Source organism: Pseudonaja textilis, chromosome 3 (assembly GCF_049901715.1).
Source record: "Pseudonaja textilis isolate UNSWEBS1 chromosome 3, rPseTex1.2, whole genome shotgun sequence".
In the NCBI taxonomy this organism is placed as follows: Eukaryota; Metazoa; Chordata; class Lepidosauria; order Squamata; family Elapidae; genus Pseudonaja; species Pseudonaja textilis.
Window position 1 is genome coordinate 155,448,134 of NC_141992.1, and position 18,991 is coordinate 155,467,124.

Here is an 18,991-nt window from a genome sequence, read left to right on the forward strand (position 1 = left end):
ATTGATTGTCAATCAGTGTTGCTACCTAAGTGGACAGTTTGATTTCACAGAAATGTGATTGACTTGGAGTTACAGTGTGTTGTTTAAGTGTTCCCTTTATTTTTTTAAGCAGTGTATATGCTGTCATAAAAGTATGAACACCTATAAGACTATACAAAGACAAATATCTGAAAGAATTGAAGTTGAGATTTTATTCAATGCTAAATAAAGTTTGTGTGAACTATACTAAACCTCAGAGACTCACAAACAGAGTCTCGACAGGTATGGCATAATGAATGCAAACATTTACATCGTCCCTGATATACAGCAGTAAAAGACAGCTTTCAGTTATCTCTTTTGCATTTTACAAAAACAAAAATCTACCATTCCATGAGTGAGAAAGCAATTAAAAACAAATCAAAGTGGCTACAGGTATAATTAGAGTGCCTTAGATAAATAAATAAAACTGTTAAGACTAGGGCCATATATCATGCTATATCATGGTTTATTTACAATGGGTTGCTGAATAAATCACAGTGTGTTGGTTTATAGGAAGTGATAACCCAAACCATATTATGACTCGGTATGAGATGTGAATGCAGCTATTATCTCAGTCAATCTTGATCCCCAAACCTGATCAAAATATAACAAATATATTCATGATTTTATAGAGCAGGGGAGAGAGAAAGAGAGACAGGGAACACTGAGACAAAGTTTATTTAAAAAAACCAGACCACAAATAGCTGGGTTTGTTGCTTGGAACCAAACTGATGTTTTACAACTAGGAAACATTAATGTCCAGGATTAATAATAATTTGTCCATGGACCAGACAAATAACACTTTCCATTGACTTTCTATTGTTAATTCAAATTACTTGCTTTTTTTCTTGCAGTGAGTGCTAACACTGCTGATGTTACCTAGTTTTGGTAATGAAACATCTGCAACAAATAAGCAAGCTCAGAGAGCAACAAGGACCCCACATTTCAACTCTGAGCTACAAATAATCTCCTTTATTAATAACATATAGGCCCTATTTGAGCTTTTTTATATTTTTCATCTCCAGTAGGGTCAAGGAATATGTACTAGCTTTTCTTAGTGTAGGAAAGGAGAAAGGAGTATTGTTCTTGTATAATTTGTAAGAAGAAATTGAAAAGAATACACTGTATATTATCTAATCTCATAAATGTAACTTGAGCTTAAAACTGCACACAGGAACAAAGGGAAGAGAGGTCCATGATATGTTTAAAACTGGTTTTAGCTTGAATTTGAAACTTAGAAACTAATAGTTACTAGAGATAAATTGTAAATAAGGGGCAGGGAAAAATGTATTCATTTCAGGCACCTCGCCTAGATTGTGACGGCTGGAGTACTCAGCCAATGAGGAAAAGATGAGAGGCAAACCTGCGATAGTGATAAGGAATATAAATAAAGTATATTGATGGCTTAAGGTATGTCCACTGTACCTGAATGTATGTAGTGCGCCCTCTTTGCAAAGTAGTAAATAAAATTATTATTGTTTTCTTTTATAAGTTTTGGTTTGTAATTATTTCAAACTAGACAACGAATCCCACACTTAGTTATTTAATCATTACACAGAATGCAAAATCTGCTTGCTCTTATTTTACAATTCGTATTTGTTATTATAAGTGACACTCTGAGTGAACCAAGAACTATTCATGATCTTAATAAAGGGTTTGTGGCTTTTTAAATGTCAAATGCATGCCACAGAAATCAAAATATATTTGAGAACTGTTTCATCTGTGATGAGATTTATAGTTAGTACAGATATGTTCTACATCATCATATGGTATTATCAGCCCACCTACTTCTTCTTCCCCTTTTTTCTTTCAGGAAAATAATTGTGCAAGATGGGAGATAGGTTATAAATATAACTATTTTAAATTGCCTTCCTTGTACATAACCAGGAAAGCAATTCTTTTTACCTTCACTGTCTTCATTAATTTCCTCTCCCTAATGAATCAATTACCAAAGAATTACAAACTCTGTTTCCTTGCCAGGAAAAAAAATAAATCAAAAAGCAAGTTTATGTTACCTCCAGAAGAAGAAACAGGTTTTTAAAAAGGCAGTTAAAATCTGTATGTATTTTCTTCTTAAATCATGGTTTAACAGAAAAGTTAAATATATTTTGTCATAATACTGTAAGCCTTTTGCAAAGTTGAAGGCTGTTAAGAAAAATGATTTAAAAATACTAAACGGAAAATGTTAACAGTTTGTTGGTGATATATCAGAAGGAATTTCCTATATTTGTCCTTAATCAGCAAATAAATAGTGATCATGAGTTAATGGAATTGAATAATCAATCAATTAATTACATTTTATATGTGTGTAAAAATATATAAGCTAAGTTATATTATTTTTTAATTATTAATTGAAGTTAACAAGAACTGATGTACAACATAAATTGTTTCCTCACCTGAGATTTTATTGCAAAGTTCTTGAGATGGCATGCAGTATTATAGCCATGTTACTGAATTGTATTGGAAAAATCAGTATTCAAACACTTATATAGAAGCACCAAGAAACTCTAATATAAAATGTAAACTTGATTTGGTACAGATAATGCATTGTAATGGACTTCTGCTTGTACATCCATATGTTACCTTTCTCTCCTGCAGCCTTCTTGCAGTTACTCATACCTGATTCAGAGAGCCTTCTGGCCCTCTGGAATATACTTAAGAGGATTTGAAAAACTTAGGAGAAGTGTTGGATTAATCTCCATTTGCCACTAATAATGATAATAATAAAATAATGTAATGGAACCTTGATATACTCTTTCTCAAGCAAGCCAGAAAGTGCATTTGAAACGATACCTATTAAGAAGTTCACTGAAAATTCAACAATTTACCACTTGGGATATATTTTTCAGACAATACAGCTATGGACTTGTTATAATGCCAACAAAATGTAACTTGAACAAACATGAGGTGTTGCAGAACTGGACTACTGAAGGCTGCCAGTTCACTGGACTAGGGAAACAAAGCTTTTGAAGTTGTTCTGTTCACTGCTGTGCCCTTCTGTTTGACACGTGCAAACATGCAGTGATCCATGAAGACAGAGTGAGTCAAATGAAAGAAAGGTGATGAGTTGACAGCATCTGTTAAAGGACGTCCAAAGGAGCTACGATTGACTGGTGGTGATGTTTAAGATATGGCACATATCACAAACTCTAAACTAAGTGCTTAAAAGAAGAGAAGATCAACTTCTCTGTATATTTTTCAATCAGATTTGTGATGTGTTGCTCTCATTATTTTAACTGTTTCAACATTATGCAAGTGGGAACCAAAAGCAAGGTCACAACTAACACATATTTACTGTAATATTCCCAAATCAAGTATGTAAAAATATATAGTAATTTATATTGTATAAAATAATACCTGATGGATTTAAAATGATAAATCAAATCCCTTTATGGGTTTATAAGCTAAGCAGGCACATGTCTGGTTAGAACTTGGAAGAATATCAGGCTTTAGGTAAGTCTCTGAATTTGGAAAAAAAAAATCCCAGAGGAAACAATGCCAAATCACTTTTGTAATGCTGCCAAGAAAACTCAAGAGTCCACAAAGTCACCAGGATTCCAGCTTGATTCAATAGTGCTTTTTAAAATGGTTTTATGATATCCATTCAATCTTGAGATAAATTTAAAATCTACAAAATGCTACAATTTATTACTTTCACCAGAAAACATATAGGTAATTTTTAAGCAATATAAAACATTGCTTTGAAATTGTCTGGACTGGAAAAACATATAACAGCCCCCAGTAAGTCATTGAAAATCACCCACAACTCTCTATACAAAAAATATTCTCCCTTTGTTCAGTCCTACATATCCAGCTGTCTGATACTTCCATTTATGATTTACTAGATTGGTTTACTGATGAGATCATTCTGTAAATGGCATAAATATTAGCCTTCTGTCTGCAAATTATTACATCCCTGCAAAATCTATGCAGAACAGAAAAAAAAGAGGAAATGGATTTCCCATTTTTATATTTTGCAAAAATTATAGCGCCATCACAAATAGAATGGGCCTTCTGTAATGGAAATATGTTTTGTGAATAGAAAACACCTACCCTGAGAATGGTTGCTTAATGGCCATGGATGATTTGCTTAATGACTGCAGCACAAACTGATATAGTAAATTGGTAGAGTCATGTGATATTTCACTTTATTATAATATTGTTTAGTGATGAAGTGCCAGACTCTTTTTGGGTCAGTAGGTGAGAAGTTATTCGTATTATATTCAAAACCAAACATACCAATTTTCCTTTCATCTCTTTCCATATCTGTTTACAAATTTGCTTTCCAACCTGTTGTGTACGAAGAAAAAATTGCTTATCTGTAACTGGATCTTCTCCACATCCAATATATGCACAGATCTCTTCAGAACTTTCTAGAATTATGTTATGCTTTTCTGGCCCTCAGACAGCTGTATTCCACATGCAATCCCTGAATATTACTTTCAAACTAAGGAGCAGTCATACTGTACTAACTCCTTGAACTAGAGTAGATTGTGTGAATGCAAGAAGCGCCACTTGAAGTATTACAGTTCTTCAGGATTGTGAGCACTGTATGTTTGGGTGACTAGCAAGCTATATTCAGAGAACTGGTAAGGCAGTCAAATCAATAATGTATAGAGCACTTCCTATCCAAGCACACTACTAAGTTCCTTTTTCTGACTGATAATATTTAATAAATGATTGATGCCAACCAGCAGCCATAGATAAGACGTCTTGAGGGGTCCTTGAAGAGCTAAAATAGGTGTAACATCTATTGTAAAGTAGGCCCACAAAATATTATCTAGAGTAAATGCACTATTCATTATGAAGAAACAAGTTAGCTTTATCTAGGCAGATAGTAATAACTAAAAAGTGAGAAGCTATGAAAAGTAGATGTTCTAAATGCACAAAACACCAGAATGCAATAAAACACACAGATCATGTATGGAAGATTTAGAGCTGAGGCTGGAGGTGAAAGAGAAAAACTGAGATAACAATTCCTTAATTCCATTAAGATGGAAGTAGTAAATAATCTTAGGGAATAAAACAATATTGGGTTATAATATTACTTATTGTATGAAATATAAGAAATCCATTCATAAATTGCTTATTTTAAAGTATGGTGAGAATTGCTAACAAAAAAAAAACCTCTAAGCCATTTACTCAAAAACATTTTTATCAATGCCGAGTAGACAACTGAAACACATTAAGGCAAAAGACTGGCTCCATAAACCATTTAGGAATTACTCAGAAAGACAATAAGAATATTCTACTATAGTGCTGTAATTACATAAAAATAAACTTTAAAAGAGGAAAAAAATAATATAAAAATACATAATAAAGCTGAGAATTACATGATTTTAAAAATGGAAAAATTTAATGAGGACCATTAAACCAAATAAACTTTGTGCAAAAATTGCATTTTGCTTTACTACATTTTCAAGATGACAGTCTTTGGCTGCCCTCAGTACTTCTGAAATGTCATCTCTGAATTGGCCAGAGGTCAAATTCAAGTTATCAGATGCGAAGAAGAGAAATCTGGATGGCATAACTCTCTCTGCACTATTGTTAGTAAATTGACATGGAATGGCAGATGGTGGTAAACATTTTGAACAAGCTGCTGAAGTGGATGAAACAATAGCCGATGCAGCCTCCATGGAGATATTAAAATGATGCCTGATTGATCTCGTCAAATTTCAACAATAATTCTTGTGAGTAATGAAAATGGGTAAAGGCATGCATTATCAGAGACAAACCCTGATACTGAAAGGCATCCCCAAGAAACAGTTGACCTACACTGATTTGGAATTGACTTGGGAAAAGTATTCTCTTTATAGCAAATAAATCAATTTCTGGTTTTTGCAAGATAGAAAAAGTTGGGTTCCTATTAGATTATTAAGTTCTACTCCTTTATATTTTTGGAAGTGGAATAAAAACAATTGACCAGCAGGCTATCATTCCTTGCAAGAAAAATACTCTTGTTCTGTACATCAATACATGGTGTTCATTTGTACCTGTATTAATTTACTGTCTAATGACTTAGCTAAGTTGTCCCAATTATGACTGGATTCATACAACGTCTTCAAGAAGTTGGTTCAACACTGGTAATACCTTCTATGATATAAGTAACTGGCAAAGATCTATACATATTTGATCATTCACAATACATAGCAATTGTCATCAGTGGAATAGTTTCCTATTCATCTATCCAGTTTCATGCCTTCTTAATCTACAGAAGTATAGAAATTGATGCCCAGGTTTGAAGGCAGCAGCCAAAACATTGGCCATAGCCTTTAAAGTCAATGCCAAATTGTATGTTTTATGTTGGATAGCAAAATTATATACAGTATATATAAAGAAAATCCCATTATTTACATCTAATTAATACAATTAAGTTTACATGGAATGAAGTCAAATGTATTATCATTCTGATTATACTTTTGTTTTGGTGAATGGCTTTGGCTAAAAAATGTTAGACTTGTCAGTTTTTCATGCAATTGGATTCTACTGAACAAAAGGGAGGTTTAATAAGGCACAGGTAACTCATCAGCTTCTGAAAAATAACTTTCTGAAATTATCTATGAAGATTCTCAATCATCCAGATCATGATTGTACCAAAGGTGTTTTTTTCAAGAGCCAACTGGACTTTCTTGGTTTTTTTCCCCCTTGAAAATGTTCTGCTTCTCATTCAAGAAGCTTGTTCACTTCTATCTAGTTCTTTTTCAGTTGTTCAGTTATAACTAAAGAAGCTTCTTGAATGAGAAGCAAAATGTTTTCAAGGGGAAAAACAATAAAATTTCTAAAATTAGTTCCCTTGCCCATTGGATTTATGTGGGTATTAGGGTACACTATAGGAATTCTTAACTCATGTCTACTATTCCATTTAACATTCAAGTGGCTTTTGTGTACAAAGCTTGCAATGTCACAAGACTGGTGAATCTCAAATAAAATGCAGTCCTTTAAATTGAGTTTTCGTAAGTCATTCATCCAATACATAAGTTTCTGAAAAGTTCCTTGCTTCTCAAAGCCAAATATTTTACCAATTAATATAAATCATCTGAATAAAAGTAAAACTATAAACAAGACTAATAAAGCTAAAGCATATAGCAAAGATCCACATCACATGGTATAATGTGTAGTTATTTCACAGCTTTTAAATTTGCACATTTTACCATATGTATATTCTTATTTATGAGTAAAATGGATAGACAAGCATTGCTTATAAAAGACACCTGAAAAGATTCATTTAAAAAAAAAAACTGCCGACACCTGTAATTCTTTTTTTTAATGACAGGTATAGTTAATATTCATTTGAAAGAGCTGTGTGATTCAAGCTGTGATCATAGACACACGTGATCAAGTTCTATTTATCTCAATGGGATGTACTCATGGGAAAGAACATTTATGATCACAGCCTAAGTCCCATTAGTATTAAGGCAGATAACATTATCAGCACACTACACCTGTTGTACACAGAAAGGAGAAGAAACCCTTTGGCTTAATTCAGTGACCCAAAAAAATCCAGCTGCAGTTCTGCTGAAATTGAATAGTTTCTTGCAATTTTATCCTTTAATTGAGAGGCCACCATGTGGCAATATTCCAAAACCTTTGCTTAGGCTATTTATCTTCTACTACTATTGTGTCACAGTATTTACCAGCCAAAAGAAACAAAATTATATTGTGAATTAAAATGAAATTAGCTGATACATGCTTTCTCTGTATTTCAGTTTTTCTAATTCTTTAGTCCTTCCGCCACTCCCCTCCCCAAATATTTGCTAGCAGCCAACAAACTGTGCAATGATCAACTCAGCACTATAAACAAACCCAGCATCATGATGCACCAGAATATATGGACAAAACTGCATGAGTCAAACTGTGCTATATCACTGTACAGATCTCTAAAATGTCATTCATCACATTATAATGCTGATTCAACCAGTCCATTTGTGCAGGATCTCGTGGCACCCTAAGTCCACAAACAGATATATTTCTGCTGAACTGATCAGGCGCCTGCAGACACAGACCAGCTGCTCTGTTGCCATCAGCATACCCAGTAGGGTCAGGAAGCGATATGAAAGGTATTCACTTTCTGCTTCCATTCCCCAGCCCATCCTCCGGCAGGGGTCTGCACATATGGCTTCCATGATTCACTGATATGCTCCTACTGATGAAAGCTTTTTGAGAATAGAAAAAGGAGATGCCTGTAAACCTATCAAAAGAGCGCGGACGGAACAAGAAGTATAAAAAAATAAGCAAGGATTAAGCTGGTAATGCTTCCAAGTTGTACAGAAAAAAACAGCTAAACTAGCATTTGAACTTCCCGTACCCTACCAGACTTCATGGTATTATTAAGGACACTGACAAATAGATACCCCCATAACTTTTGTTTCTAACTTTGAGTGTTCTCTGCCATTAGGATTATTAAAAGATGAAAGAATTATTATCCTCCACATGCAGAAACTGAGGCTTCCGACTGTACTTACAAAGAGGGCCAACAAATGTTACAGAAGTTCTTTTGCTCATCATGAAAAACATACTAATGTATGTTAGGCAGGCAAGTATGAGTGACAAAGTCCATCTAACAAAAGATGAAATGAATTCATTTTTCCAACACAGGTCATTCATTAAAGAACAATCAATCAGTCAGTCAGTCAGTCAGTCAGTCAGTCAGTCAGTCAGTCAATAAATAAATAAATAAATAAATAAATAAATAAATAAATAAATAAGGATATGTACAGTTTGGTTAAAATTAAATACAGAATATAAACTAGCTGGGATTTTTATTATTGTACTAAGAAGCTAAAACCTAAGTATAATTCATCAAAGCAACTTGAAGGTGAATGCTATCGTGAAATCTATAATATGGACTTTACTCTTGATTTTCCCTAACTGCTCTAAGACAGAGTAAAGTCTCCCATCAGGAGACTTATTTCTGTAGAGGTTAGCAACTTTTAAATAGTTATTAGACAACTTCGTAGCCTAAGATAACTTGTATGAATATTCTTCAGATAATTCCTGATGTTACTTTATAAAGGAGGACTGGAGATTTAAATTATCTCTGACTGAGCTCTCAAGCAAGACGGACTGCCATTAAAGGACTGAACTTCAAAAAGGGCACTCTCCACTCCTGCTGTCATCTAGTTCTTTTGCTTCTGCCAAGATGTGGGTCAGGAGTGATTGTGGATTGGAAGGGATCCTGGTCTCTTGTCTCAAAGGACAAAAGAATCATTTTTTCCACTAAGAAGGAAGAAGCTGGGACAATCAGCCCAGTTTTCTTTTTCCTCCAGGGAGAAATTCTTCCTTGCTGGAAAAGACCAAAGTAATTCCCCATCTCCTTTTTGATGGAGCTGTGTCTGTTCAGCAATGAACACTCAGGAATTCTCTGCAGGCAGATATGGTTATTTCTAACTAGCAGCTAGTCAGAAATTTAGATCTCTGCTTTTAGTACTACATTTGGATGCACTAAAGGGATATATAAAGCATTTCTAAAGATGCATTGATGCTATCTCCAATCAACTATTGACCCTGAATAAACAGTGCTTCAGTTCTAAGCAGAAGACACTCAGGATAGTCACTCAAGGTCTCAAGGAAGAGATGGGTCAATCTAATCCCTTATCTCTGTTGTAAAATGTTACATATAATATATAAATACAATACGGATTACATATATTTATGCACATGTGTTGATTTTTGAACCAACAGTTACCTTGTCATTTCTGTTCAAAGTGTACCCGTGTTTCATAATCAAGGACTTACTGAAGTAATGGGGAAATATTAAGTCTGACATAAGACCCACCTGGGCAATGGCAACCTGCTAATTACAAAAATACTGCTGTTGTGTTGTTCTTGACATTCTGAAAAACTGTTTGGTGAGGCAACGTAAATTATTAACACTTCTTCCACATACAGTGACATGGTAAACATGGTCTCCCATTTGTACTATTTGCCACAAGCATATGACAGGATGAGACCTACCAGAAATAGTTACACGGGGAGCAGTTCAAAGAATTTGACTACTGTAATGCAGCAAATTATGACAAAGTTCAGGAGGTTCTTTTAAATTACACCACAGAACATGCTTCCGTTTTCATTGTTTATTCAACATGTCCTCTAAATCAGGGATCCCCAACCCCTGGGCTATGGCCCACTATTGGGCCTTGAACCTTTTGGAATTGGGACCTGGAAGTGGCAGGTGAGCACCTGCACATCTCCACTTGCGCTAGCAGTGGGTAAGCATGTGCGTGGGCACTTCAGTTACATGAGTGGTATGCATGCATGCCCACTGGTCATGCAAATGGAATTGCGCATGCACGCTTGTCCACCACATGCACATGCAATCATCCCCATTCCACCTGTCAGTCCCCAAAACCAAAAAGGTTGGGGAACTCTCCCCTAAATATTCCCTTTTTGCCTGAAATTTTCATTCCAATATTTGAAATCTGAAGAATCCTTAAAATATATGCTGCAGTTCTGAAACTACAGCAATAGCAGTTGCTGCAGTTCTGAAACTACAGCAACTACAGCAATAGCCAATGAATATGTTCTAATTTTAGAATTTAATCAGTAACAGTTGCAAACGTATTTAATAATATTTTACACAAGACCTGGAAGAGGTCAGAAGATGTAAAGGACTCTAGAGAAGCTATGCGGAGATGATTTCAACAATCTGCACACAGGTGTGTTTTAATCCCAGGAAATAAAGAAAACATTAGGAAGAAATTCAGTTCTAACTCAATGATAAAAGGGACAAGGAAGGGAAAACACAATAAAGATTTAGGTAGTCTAGCCTAGAAAACTGACTCCACGAGTTAGACTGAAAGAATATTTTACTGAAAGAGGTTACAAGAGAAACAGAATCTTGGTCGTCTCTTTGGTTCTTTAACAGAACTGTTTAAATCAGTTCTACTTATCTTATAGTGATACAAGACGAGAAAGGGTAAGCATAAAATGGTTTCATGTTTTTGTGGTGTCTCGTCATGTGTATTGTTTTAAAGGGATACCAATATTTGTTGGAGAACATAAACCAAAACAGCTCCAAATTAAGATGCTTCTGTCCTTAGATTATAAATAGCAGCATCAAAAACAAAAAAAGTACCTTCTGATGACAAGCCACTTGAGCTACACATTTGTGATCTATAATGCCATAAAACTCTCTACGGAATTATATATAGAATGAATGAGAGGCTATAATATATATCATAAGTACCTAATATAGCCTTATAAATTATAGGCTTTTAAAGCCTTGCATTTTACAGTATAATGTAAGAAGAAATGTCTCACCAAGTCATGCGCAGGCATAGACAGCAATGATACAATATTCTGGTACAAGACAGCATCAGTATTAAGCTCCAAAATCTTTTAACAAAACAAAACACACCAATAAAAAGCATAAATACTTTTTCTAGAAGAAAAGTGCTATAAAGACCGGCAGAACACATAAGATAACAGCCTTTAGACTATATCAGAAATACTTTGCATTTGGAGATATTGCAACGTTTTGCTCAGAGTTGCCTCACTAGAAATTCCAAGGAAGAAGCTATATTAAAGGAACAGAGAAAAGAGTGCCATGTATTGTTCATTTTCACTCACAGTTGGTTGCCAGCCTTGGTACAAGTCATATGAAGGGGCCTAGCATTCAATCAGGGTTTATTACCTGGTTGAGTTTGGTCCTGTTAGAGCTGATGAAGTGAACAGTGTCCTCATGACTGTGACCTCAGCCATCTACTTGTTAAATATATATCTTTCCTGGTTAATGAAGGCTCTTCAGAAATGTATTGGTGGTTATAAATGCTGCTGTTCCTTATAGGCTTTGTATCCCTCAGGTAAATAATCACAGGGACCAGATATGGTTACAAGTTCAAGAGTGGAACTGCCATCAGCCACCTTCCCTACAGGTCTGGCATCAAACTATATGCAAAGAATGAACGCAACATTGACTTGCTGATCCACCTGACATGGATCTAGAGTGAAAACATGGAATGTCATTTATATTGGAGAGGTGTGGCCAGATTATAGTAAAGAGAGGGAAAGTAGTTAAGATTGATGGGGTGCAACTACCAACAGGCCACATAGTAGACATATAGACCAGCTATTAGTACAGCTTACTTGATAAGGAAGGCAACAACATTCAAGTACCACCAAAGGATAAAACAGACCCTGAAAACCCAGCTCAATGGGAAGAACAACATCCATGCTGCCCACATGTACACATGGCTGGTCATCCGATTCCCTACTGATATAGTGAGCTGGCCAAAGAAGGACCCTGGAAGCTGTTGATTTAAGGACCTACTGTAGAAGCATGCACAATGTAGAGAGGTTTCCACCCCAGTCCAACACCAGATATGTACATCCATCAGAAAGGGCAGTCAAGGCCTACCGAGTGTGAAACCCACTGCCCTGGATGAAAACCAGAGCATCCAGGAATACCAGTAGTCCTCAACTTATAACAGTTCATTTAGTGACAATTCAGAGTTACAAAGACACTGAAAAAAGTGACTTATGACCATTTTTCATATTTAAGGTCATGTGATTTACATTCATGGTCATGTGATTTACATTCAGATGCTTGACAATTTGTTCATATTTATGATAGGTTGCGTTGTCCCGGAGTCATGTGATCATCTTTTGCAACCATCTGACAAGCAAAGTCAATAGGGAAGCCAGATTCACTTAACAACCATGTTTCTAATTTAATAAATGCAATGATTCACTTAACAACTATGGCAAGAAAAGTCATAAAATGGAGCAAAACTCAACAAATGTTAACAACATAAATGTTGGGCTCAATTGTGGTACTAAGTTGAGGACAATCTGTACTAAGAAACATGGCATTCAAAGATGAACTGCTGACAGAATGCCTGAGACAGCAGCAGACATGGAGGGAAGATCAAGAAGTACTACAGAAAGACAAGACCTTGCATGAGATGTACCATAGATATACTGTGTAGCTGAGGTGGGTGATATTGGGAAATCCTACCAATGGCTAGGAAGGACTAGAGCAAAAGACAGTACTTGAAGCATAGTTCATAGCAGCACTAGATCCATAAAAGCAGGGACTATCGCACTAGACAGGACCTCAGGTGCAGGCTGTGCAGGGAGGTCAAATCCTCCCTGCACAGTCAAAAATATAAGGGCATGATATAAGATGCAGGCAGAAACAGTATTCTTCAACTGTACAACCAAGTGGCTGGCCTGGAACATCTCCATAGCATATAGGTTAGACCAGGGGTGGGATTCAAATTTTTTAACAACCGGTTCTGTGGGTGTGCTTAGTTGGTGGGTGTGGCTTAGTTGGTGGGCGTGGCTTGGTGGTCATGTGACTGGGTGGACATGGCTTGGTGGTCATGTTATTGGCTGGGCATGGCCAACTCAACATCACTCACATCGAGGCACGCATTTCCTCGCCTGGCCTCTCATTACTGTGGGGATGCTGCAACAATTGTAAGTGTGAAAAATGGTCATAAGTCACTTTTTTCAGTGCCATTGTAACTTTAAATGGTCACTCCACACAAACAAAGTACCAGCAAAGGAGGGGAAAAAAACTCCAGAGACATTCCTGAGACAGGAAGTCTAGTCCTACCAAGAATGTAATAAGGGTTAATGGAGAGGCAGTTTCTGCAAGCAACGCCAGAATGTTTCCTTCCTGCCTTCCTTACAGGATTAGGCCAGTAATTTCTTCTAACAACCGGTTCTCCGAACTGCTTAGAATGTTAACAACCGTTTCTAGAGAATAGGTGTAAACTGGTAGAATCCCACCCCTGGGTTAGACCCTTCCAGAAGGGAGATTCCACAGGAAGTCATGGAAAATAAGACAGGTAAGATCTGTGGGATTTCTGTATCCTCTATATATTCTTATATTTGAAGGTGGGGGGACATCTGGATCATTGAAATGTGCCTATGTGCTGTATAGTATATAAGTATACACAGAAATATAAATTAATTTTATACCCTTAATATTAGAGATTCTACTTCGCTTTTGAATGGTCCCCAAATCCAGAAAGTTCCCGACTCAATGTGGAACGTTTTCCAGAAATGATGGGAAGTCCTCTAGAACCAGGACCTATTTTTTAAAAAATCCTACAATGCTACTACCGGTCGCTTTAAGAAGCCAGCAATATTCCTCTATTTATCTGTTCATCAACCAATTAACTAATTAAAGGATGCAAGAAAAAGCACACCAAAATCAGTGCGTGTGCCTCCTTGTAATGTTTGATGCAGAACCATTTGGCTTTCTCAGATAATTTGCAGCCAATATGAAATAATTTCAGTCAATACCTTGTGAGAATTTAGCAATAAAAGCTTATTAATCATATGGTTAAGATAGAGAGTGCTTAATGATAAGATTAAAAGAGTGCTTAATTGTAAGAGCAAACAAGGAAACCACTCTGATAAGAAGCTTTTTATTTTGCTAGGACCCCAACAGCTGGACAAAACTGCTCATATTTTCAGGAAGTAAATTCCTTAAGATCCAATGCAACAAATATGGCACTCCTTATCCTTTGGGAGTGATGTGGCATCTTGTTCAGCCTCAGATACTTACACTGACTTTCTCTTCTGGCTTTCTATTTCTTTTCACATCCAAAATAAACATCTTGTTTTCACTTTTAAACCTCCCATAGGTTTTACATTCCTGATTTTCATTATCTCTTGAGATCTCTGACTGGGATCTTTGCTGCCCCAATTCACTAAGTTATCAAAATATCACCTGCATTTTCCTTCCTTATTATTTATGTTTCGGACATTCTCCCACTTCATTTTATTCCATTATAGTTTTCATAACAATTGTAGACCGACATGCAAAAGGCTAAATTGTAATGTTAGAACCAGCTTTTTGCACAACTCTGACGATGTCATCAGAAATCTTATTTTCATGATTATTCTAACCATTCTAATCAAAAGTTATTTTAGCAAAGATGAACATTTGTACCACATGAAAAAGTACCAAAGCATTTTAACAATTCACTATACATTTACAAGGACAATTTTGGTTGTGGTAGAACAGATCTTCCTGAATGAGTATCATGAAGTTCACAGTTCATATCATTCCATCTACGTTTTCAACTGCCAAATTCTCTCCCCCAAAATAACTAGCTCATGGAACAAGAAGCAAATGGCACAATGACAAAAAGAATAACGGACTATGTATCTCCCCATACCATTTTTATCACAGATATGAATTATCCAAAGCAGAAAATATTTTTTTCTCCTCCCTCTCTTATTGGCTATTTTTTCTATTCCGGTACAGAAGCCAGGAAATCTAGGCTCCTTGCCAACCCCTGTAGCATATAAGCAATCATGTGTAATCATTTTGAATACCTGTATCATGTTGGTGCAAAGAGCCACACCATATCCAAAAATGTCTTGGGGCTTCTCTGCATTGTCTTTAAATAAAACACAGAGCCTTCCTGGCTTATTTAATCTTGCCTGTTCTGTCACATCTCACTTTTTCGGATTCAAATAAAGGTAGCACACCAGAAAATTACCCCAACTCATACTATATGGACTTGTACAATCATTTAGCCAGGACAGATGTTTGATCATGTCACCAACAGACTTTAATCATTGTAAAAGCTAACAAGGTGCATCATCAGGCGTATTTTTAGGGGGCTCTACTTCCTAAGAATGGATGCCATAATAATACATTAGCTTATATTAGCCATACAGCTTGCTCCTTTTGTCATTTACTAAGTAAATAAATCCCAAGAAGAAAACCAAAGCACAGCTTCAATTAACCACAATGTTCTTTTTAAAAGCCAGTCAAAAATAGGCAGATGGAGGAGTCAATCCAACCTGCAACAATAATATCGGGTTCAGTATACCTCTGTGCTGTGGTCCACTGAATAGATTGCCTGTTGACTGTAGTAGTAGCTCCTTTTCCACTCTTTAAATTACTAAGTTAAAACCGTCGTCTGGAGAGCGGGAGAGTTCTCTGTATGAGGCCACACCTATAGTAGAAGCCAATCCTTCTCTTCCCCTCCCCATCTCAATTCATGAGCAGCCAACAGCTGGAACTAGTTTGTGGAAGGCGGCTGACTTCTGTGAGAATGTTCTCCTTGTCTTTGTATATAAAGCTGAAAGATGCTGGGCTTGAAGGTACTCTTCTGTCCCTAGAGAACTGGGGCTCAACATGAGCCTAGGCCTTGAGCTCTCTCCTGGTAGGGTCAGGTGACACACTTTCAAAAGGCAGTCAAAGAAAGAGCTTAAAAAGCATTTCCTTTAGTGAGGGGGGGAAGGCTGTGCATGTTCAGTAAAGAGCAGACACAGATTTCACATTTTCCTACTCTTCAAAAAGCCAGAATAAAAACACAGGCATTGAAAACTTGCTATTGCAGATGTTGTACTACCTATAAATGCCTATTTGCTCAATAACATCTTGTAAAATCATCAGACTTGCATGATTATAAACACACGCCAGTTGGAATTAATAAAGTTGAGAAGACGTGCCACAATCTAAAATTCATCCAGAAAGGCAAAGAGATTTGTGCCTAAATGAATGAAGTTATGAAAGAATCAAAGAAGTTGGAGATGAAAAAGAAGAATAAAGAATAGTATGGACAACAGGGAACTGTACAAGAAGCTTAGCATTTCATATTTTAAAAACAGCTGTAGCTTCTGTACACAGGTCCCTTGAAAAAGAATTAAGGATGTCACAAAATTATGAGAAGATCGGAAATACAAACAACATAATTGTGTATTCTGCAGAAGTACAGTACATTTACTTGCAGAAGTAAAACGTACGTAAGAGAGAGGAGACATACACAAATAGCCATCAACCAAACTGACTGTTCTACAGCTACATCTAAAATTTCATTAAAAAGAGCCCAGCTGCTTCTTTACTCTGACTTTGTCTTTAAGGACTTAGCTAAGCCGAAGGAGTGGCCAGGAAAAAAAAAAGGGGGGGGGAGGGGGGAACCACTTCAACCCATCTCTCTCAAATTCTTTTATTTCAGCAATACATTAAGCAATCTCCCTGCAGAGTTATTCTCTTCTTCCTGGTGTGGATAAAGCTTCCCCTGGGGAGCTCTGTAATTTCCAGCTTCTCCGAATTCAGGTATTAGTAAAGACCGCTTGGGGACACGCAACAATATAACTCTACATTTTCAGGCATTCGGAGAGAACCCCCTAAGGGTCCCAAGTTCAAATTTCTGAAATGTAGGCATTGTAAAAGGAACCTCAGGGGACTCCAGCAATAGAAATCTGCTGAATTCAAAGCATTTCCGAAGGCCTGGCAGGAGCCTTTGCTCCCACTGGAGGCTTTTTATAAAACATGTGTTGCTGACATGTTGACAGATTGCTCAGTGAAGTGTTAGGTGCATACACAGGCTGGCCATTTAGGGGGACATCAGTTTACCCTTCATCTCTACCTAAAGCACCATGTTTTATACATTACCCGAGGACAGGCAGAAAACAGACACTTTCCAACAAAGTACAGTATCACTTAGCAAGAGGCAAAAAAAAAAAAAAAGCAGCCCCATTCACCACTAAAGATATTACAAAGAGGGAGAAAGACAGCCAGCCCTGTGCAGCCGATCTCCAAATATCAAAAAGGTCAAAAAATAAATTAAGGGTAAAGGAGGAGGCCTGAGCTGGAAATTGCCTCCATGTATCAGGTCTGCCACCCCGTTTCCTATCCAGGCCAGAGCTCTGAGGATATAATGAGCAAAGGAATTTTCTAATGACAGCTGACTGTTGGGAGGTAATCTGATCAAAGGCCGATATTAAATCCAACTTCTGCTCATATCAGGGTATTAGTGATGTACGACTTAATAACCCAGCAGCTCCAAAAGTGCTGCCGTGGCAACAGGATGGAAATTGGGATAATAATGTATTCATGGTGCTGGCGACCTGGGGCTGCAGTGCGTGCTCTCAGGGGACTGCACTTCACCCTGAGCCAGACGTGTCTGGGCAAAATCACTTCACAAAGGACAGGAGTGGAATACTGAAGAGCTCTGGCACTGATGAGTGTGTCGATAAGGGGAAAGAGGGGAATGAAGTGAAGGGAGGAAAGAAAAAAACATTTCTAGCAGAAGAGCTTGAGTGGTGCTTCTCTGAAAAACTGATGGGACTCAAGAAGCTCTCCCCGACAAGTACAGCCCAAATGGATAATTATTAAATGAACATAAAACTACATTCCCAGCAAAGTGGGGAAGGATGGATCGTGTCGGTTTACATCAAGTGACAAGATTTTCACGTCAGGCTACCTCACTCTGCCAGCACTTCTGCTGTGAACAAAAGGGCCACTGCCTGCTCCCATCAATTTCCAAAATTCCTTTCATATTAAGCAGCTTTTCAACCTTCGCTCCCCTGAAATCTCCAAAGGAATAAAATTCAGGGAAAGGTCACATATCAGCCACACCTTTCTGGGTTTTGTGGCTGCATTTCCTGCATGAGTGGAAACCTCCGTCTTACTCTTTCTTTCCTCCCCAGAAATATTAGAATCTGTAGAAAATAAGGTTATCCAGTTTTTGCTTATACATCAATCACCCTTTGGGGCCAAATCAAAGAGAAAAGACAAACACTTGCACCAGTTTCTTTTTATTATTATTACAAAACAATAAGAGTATTTATGAAAGTTTGCTGTAATTAAATGCAAATGATTCTTAATATCTTTCTGGAGTCATATCCGGAAAGGGATAGGGGCCACAAGGGACTATCTGGCTGGGCATTCCCTCAGGAATATTTGAAAAAAATAAAAGAGGCTATCCATCCATTAAAATGCATGAAGAGATTAGTTTACTCCTTGAATATCTCCTCCTCTTCTACACCCTCAATATTTATGCTGGTAATCTGTCTAAAAATCCTTAAAATATCCCTTCACATGTATTAGTATAGTGTTAAATTTTGACTGGAGATGAGCAAATAATAGCAAATGCAGCAGCTGATGCTCCCATCCTAAAAACAACATAAGATTTTGATTTTCCATCACGTTTCAAGAACGATTTGCAGAAATTAGTAGCATAAATAAAATAGTGCAAAGGGAAAAAAAATGCATGCA

General features: G+C 36.8%; 1 protein-coding gene across 7 annotated transcripts in view; it reads right to left on the bottom strand.

The window, feature by feature from the left end:
* The window catches only part of ZNF521 (zinc finger protein 521), a 291,923-nt gene that overhangs the window by 208,081 nt on the left and 64,851 nt on the right, over positions 1–18,991 (bottom strand). The window lies entirely within an intron of this gene.